Source organism: Schistocerca piceifrons, chromosome 2 (genome assembly GCF_021461385.2).
Source record: "Schistocerca piceifrons isolate TAMUIC-IGC-003096 chromosome 2, iqSchPice1.1, whole genome shotgun sequence".
In the NCBI taxonomy this organism is placed as follows: domain Eukaryota; kingdom Metazoa; phylum Arthropoda; class Insecta; order Orthoptera; family Acrididae; genus Schistocerca; species Schistocerca piceifrons.
Window position 1 is genome coordinate 1038502723 of NC_060139.1, and position 6482 is coordinate 1038509204.

At 42.9% G+C, this 6482-nt stretch overlaps 1 pseudogene; it reads left to right on the top strand.

Moving 5' to 3' along the window:
• The first annotated feature begins 4099 nt into the window (after window positions 1-4099).
• On the top strand, window positions 4100-4217 carry LOC124778867 (annotated as a pseudogene).
• The last annotated feature ends 2265 nt before the right edge of the window (window positions 4218-6482 follow it).

Below are 6482 nucleotides of genomic sequence, written 5' to 3' on the forward strand. Positions count from 1 at the left end.
TTATAACTTCTTTAACCTAACTAACCTAAGGACATCACACACATCCATGCCCGAAGCAGGATTCGAACCTGCGACCGTAGCGGTCGCGCTGTTCCAGACTGAAGTGCCTAGAACCGCTCGGCCACTCTGGCCGGCCTCAGTGAATGTATAAGTATGTGACCCAGTGGAGTGGCCCTTTTGAAATCCAAACTGCGATTTACAGAAAAGGTGAATAACAGCCTGGAGTACGCAACATTCTCAAAAAATTTATAAAAAGATGTAAGCAGTGACCTTGAGCGGTGGTCTGTGGAGTCTTTTGTCTTACAGAGTGGCCAACAATGACATATTTTAATGTCTGGGAAAACACGTTGAATTCAAGGTGCATTACGTAAATGAATAAGTGTAGTATTATAGAATCACAATTTTCTAGTGGCTTAGTGGAGGCATTGTCCAGACGTTATGAATTTTACCTTTTGAAGTCATTATGATCTTCCTGATTTCCGTTGGGGGTGTGAGGTCAATTTTTAGTTCGCTAATTGCCCTCTGTATTGCTTCTTCAGTGTACTGTTTCGCTTTTTGTTACGAACTATTTGCACAAATTTTCTCATCTATTTTTAAAAAGTAATTACTAAAAATTTCTTCTGCACATGAATTGCCGATAATAACGGTCCCTTTTTCCTTGACTGAAATAATATCATCTTCTATGGATTCTTTCCCTGTTTCTCTTCTCTTTCATTTTACTGTCTCATCTGGCAGTTTTAGGTCTGTATTTTCTACTTTTCTTGATATGTTTAGTACTTTTAGTAATATGTCAGTATTTTTTGGTCATTATTTGCTCTGCTATTTTGTACAAGTTCTTTTTTCTTTGTTGAGAGACACTGCAACTTGTAGTGATCCAAGGCTTCCTTAGTGACTTCGCGTCATAACATTTAATTAGCAAAAATGGATACAAAACCACGAAGAAATATTTCTACATTTTAAAACTTTCTTTAATTTCTCCAGCGGTGTAGTCATTAGCGAGCGTAACTAGTATGCTTCTGAGCTGCGCATGGAGCTAAGTTACACATTAATAGTGCGTGAAGATCTAATAATCCGTTTACCACAGGATGGAGATGCGTCTCTATAACTACCACTTGTTTTATGAATACATTACCAATATCAGTACTATTAACCTGAGTAACTCTGGTAGAGAAGTTTATGAGTGATACTAAATTGTAAGTGGGTAACAGCACCTCTAGATCACTTTTCTTGAGGGATTCGTTCAATAAATTTACATTATAACCCTTTAATGCGACGACTGGTTTATGAGGGCGGGTAAATGTTATTTCGACGACATGCCATTTCGGATGTCAAATTAATCACCTTTCAGACGCCAATTTTGGACCTTATTTTATTAGGCAACCAGTTTCGGCGTTTCACTACACCATCTTCAGGTCTTTCACCGACGTGTAGGAATGAGTTACTTCGCTTGTGATCGAAGCGGGGGCCAGCAATACTTGGTTGGTTGGTTGGTTTTAGGGAAGGAGACCAGACAGCGAGGTCATCGGTCAGCAATACTTGTGTAAGTAGCTATTTGCTATAGTGACCCCTTCAAACATCAGCCGCCGACTGTTAGATTGTTAGATGGACATACAGAGACATACCATTTAGGTAAGTCGGACCTTTTGAGATTTCAAATTGCCCTTGAGAATGGCTACAAAGCCGAAATTATGGTTGTCTGAAAGAAATGAATAGAAATCTACAGTCACATGGCGGAAATTTCTTTGAAAATGTTCTACACAACTATGGTCGCCCACGAAGAAAAAATCATTATCAGTTACTTGGGGCTGACCCATTATCACACACAAACTGTTATTTCTGTTCTGCGACTTACTACAATAATTTAATTCCTTGACTTTTCTTGCTGTGTTTAAAATTTATGTCTTTTTTATTTTAACTTGTTCCCCGCTGGGCAACGGCCTTGCCGCAGTGGATACACCGGTTTCCGTCACATCACCGAAGTTAAGCGCTGTCGGGCGTGGCCGGCCCTTGGATGGGTGACCAACCAGGCCGCCATGAGCTGTTGCCATTTTTCGGGATGCACTCAGCCTCGTGATGCCAATTGAGGAGCTACTCGGCCGAATAGTAGCGGCTCCGGTCAAAGAAAACCATCATAACGACCGGGAGAGCGGTGTGCTGACCACACGCCCCTCCTATCCGCATCCTCATCTGAGGATGACACGGCGGTCGAATGATCCCGATGGGCCACTTGTGGCCTGAAGGTGGAGTGCTATGCTTTGTCCCCCGCTAGTTTATCTGTTGACTGACTTTTAGATAATGCAATTAAAAGTCAGCAAACATACAAGTTAATAGAGCGGCAAAAGGCGAGGTTTTCCGTCAGGAAATACTAAGTTGGGGCAGTGGTTAGCACACTGGACTCGCATTCGTGAGGACAACGGTTCAAACTTGCGACCGGCCATCCTGATATAGGCTTCTCGTGATTTCCCTAAATCGCTTCAGGCAAATGCCGGGATGATTCCTTTGAAAGGGTGCAGCCGACTTCCTTCCCTTGACCGATGGGGCCGATGACATCGCTGTTTGGTGCCTCCCCCAAATCAACCAGTGCCACAGCTTTGCTTCCAAGCGAAGCAGCTTCAGCAGTTTGAAAGGGCTCAGTTCGGTGTCCTGGAGCCCGCGCTGTGTGACGCGTTGGCCAATTGGCGCACGCGGCCAGCCAGCTCAGGCCGCGCGCGTCACGTGCTTGCTCACGTGCGAGGACGACGCTCCGTCAGCGACCACCCGGGTCGCCTATGACGTCCGCCTTGCTCAGAGACAGTCAGCCAGCAGAGGCCGGTCTACATCGATATAGGAGATGAAACTAATAATTCGGTATAGGAACAGCCAAGGTTGCAAGATTCACTTCTTATTTAATTCATAACTAGTTTCGGGTAAGCTGACCCCATTATCAAATGATCTTGCGAGACGGAAAGTTTGAATTATAATTTATCCAATAAGGTATTAGAAGAATTATTGAGTGCATCTAACAAGATACAGAACCGCGTCTTACCCGGATGTACGTACCAGACGGACAAAGCAGTGTTTTCGAAATAGCGTATAAACCTTGTCGAGATTACACATATGCGTACAACAAAGTCAAGTTTAACGATGAACGGTGAAAACATGTAACCGATAGTCTACGACGTGTCGCTATAGCATACGACTATTGTTTGTATATGCCGTATGTGGCGCTGGTGCTGTTTACTGTTAGTTGGTTTTAAATTCCCTGCTGTTTTTGGAAAAACTAAAAAAAATGGCTCTGTGCACTATGGGACATAACATCTGAGGTCATCAGTCCCCTAGAACTTAGAACTACTTAAACTTAACCAACCTAATGATATCACACACATACATACCCGAGGCAGGCTTCGAACATGCTTTTTTTTTTAAAAAAAAATTGATTTTGTTCGGTATTGTTCGTTGCGTTTGGTCTGGGCGGACCTCACAATACATCCGTTCACGTTGATCGTTGATGCCTTTACTCAGTTTATTTATTACAGAGGGCGAGCAGCCCTCTGACCGAACACACTGAGCTACCGTGCCGGCAACCTAGAACCGCTCGGCCACACCGGCCGGCAGGTAAAACTTTAAAAGGCTTACGTGTGGTAGATGACTAGTCGCGTATTCATTGTTTTATCCATGATGACTGGAAGTTGTACTAAAAGCAGCCCCTATATCCTGATAGGGAGCAGCTTACCTGAGACTTTCATATGGCAGCGGAGAAAGTAAACTACTAGATAAACAGTGAGTTCCACAAGAAAATGTACGCCATAATTTTAAATGTAACGTCCGCAGCAAAATCTGTGATAGTGGTCTCGAATCTTTAATCAATGCGCTTTTGCACAGTGTATAGATAAACAGTGTGAGAGTTGAATGTTTTGTTTTGTCGGTTGCAGTTTAAAGTGGGTGCAAACTATCTGAACCGTCGCGAGGCATGTTCCTTGTAAATGATTCAAAGGGACAAAAGCTTTCATATGGAGCTGCTGCTAAAATTCTGAGAAACACAAAGACATTCGTTGCGAAGTGGGTCAAACGATATTTAGAGGCTTGATTGGTTCAAATGGCTCTAAGCACTATGAGACATGGCAACGGCCTTGCCGCAGTGGATACACCGGTTCCCGTCAGATCACCGAAGTTAAGCGCTGTCGGGCGTGGCCGGCACTCGGATGGGTGACCATCCGGGCCGCCATGCACTGTTGCAGTTTTTCGGGGTGCATTCAGCCTCGTGATGACAATTGAGGAGCTACTCGACCGAATAGTAGCGGCTCCGGTCAAAGAAAACCATCGTAACGACCAGGAGAGTGGTGTGCTGACCCGACGGCCGTAATATCCCCATCCTCAGCGGAGGATGACACGGCGGTCGGATGGTCCCGATGGGCCACTTGTGGCATGAAGACGGAGTGCTTTTTATTTATTTTTTTTTTAACTATGGGACTTAGCATCTGAGGTCATCAGTCCCCTAGACTTAGAACTACTTAAACCTAACTAACCTAAGAACGTCACACACATCCATGCCCGAGGCAGGATTCGAACCTGCGAGCGTAGCAGCAGCGCGATTCCGGACTGAAGCACCTAGAATGGCTTGGCCACAGCGGTCGGCTTTAGAGGTTCGAAACGTGGATGATTTACCGGAGAGAGGGCTAAGGTGCGAAGCTATAATCGACAATGGCGGCGATTGTATTAACTGTCAGCTAATTTTTCAATTAGTAATAACATGTATTTTCATGTAAACATTTATTTATAACAGTGTGTTTTACTTCATACAGATAACGGCGTACACTTTCTTGTCGAACTGACTGTATGTTTGTTCTGTCACTGTTCATGGTTAAGCTTGATTTTGTTGTACGTATATGTATAAACTCGACGTGGTTGGAACGATATTTCGGAAAACGCTGCTTTGTCTGCCTGGACATATATATTCTGGTACGTTACGTTCTGTATCTTGTTAGATGAAAATAATAATTTTTCTAACAGTTCATTGAGTAAATTATGCTTTTAACTTTCCATCTCGCAAAGTGAGTTGAAAGTGGGTTCAGGTAACCCGAAACCAGTCACCAATTAAATAAAAAGTGAATCTTGCAACTTTGACCGTTTCTATAGCACCATATTTCGGTCGCTCCCATTCACTTCTTTTCCGCTTTTCCCAATAGGGATTTACTTCCACACAACGCTATGCCCTACACGTACATCTCAGAAATTAAAGGCCTATATCTGGCACTAGTAAACTTCTTTCGGCTGTTGTGTTAAAAGAATATGCTTAATTGTAGACAAAGTTAGCCATTTCTTCAGTTGCCCTACCAACTGAAATAAGTGACTGGAAGGACAGTGATTAAATTTCGAGCTATTGGGAACAATATATCCGAGGAGCCTCTGCTTCTTATTTCTAGTTTCATCATAGGATTATACAGCCAACCGGTGGCACATAACAAGTAGGTATACTGACCTAAGTTTCTACACCTACTAGATGTATCTTCATCAGAACGAAATTTTTGTAAATCGTAAAATTACATTACTAAACGGCAATGGTCAGAATTTAGTGCAACTGTTCTCAAGTCAAAAGTGAAATAAAACTTCCTAGGCTTTGCCACGTGTGCCCAGCTGGGAACTACGTCAAACCAGCTAGGCACACGTAGAAAAGCCTAGAACGTTTTATTTCACTTTTGATTTGAGGACAGTTGCACTAAATTCTGACCATTGCCGTTTAGCAATGGAATTTTACGATTTATAAAAATTTCAATCTGACGAATATACATCTAGTAGGTGTCGAAACTTAGGCCAGTGTACGTACCAGTTATATGCGGCCGGTTGGCTGTATAATTCTATATTGAAACTGGTATACGTTTACTGAGCAACAGCCATGTTCGAAACTGTAATATTTCTAGCTTTTTCGTGCTGAGATTAACAGAGTGCACTTAAAAGGATGACACGAAGCAAAGAAGACATACTCTCACAGAAGAGACACGTAGTAGACAACATCGGAAGTTTCGTGAGGTTTTTCGCGGATGATCCTTTTGTATACAGAGACGTTGTGGCGCTAGAAAGTTGTAGACAAATGCACGAAGACCTGCAGAGCATCGACGCTTGGTATAGGTAGTGGCTATTGATCCTCAACATAAACAAATGTGACGAAATGCGTATACATACACAGGGGAGACTCATTATTGTTTGATTACATGATTGCAGATCAATCACTGGAAGCAGTTACTTCCATAAAATATCTGGAAATAGTCATATGGAGTGATTTAAAGTGGAACGACCACACGGAACTAATCATAGGAAAAGTGGATGCCAGATTGAAATTCATCAGATGAATCCTCAGGAAACGTAGTCCCATCAACAAAGGAGCTAGATTACAAAACTCTCGTTCGACGAATACTCGAATATTGCTCGTCAGTATGAGATCCACACATGATAAGATTGATAGAGGAAATAAGATCCAAAGAAGAGCAGCTCCTTTCGTTACAGAG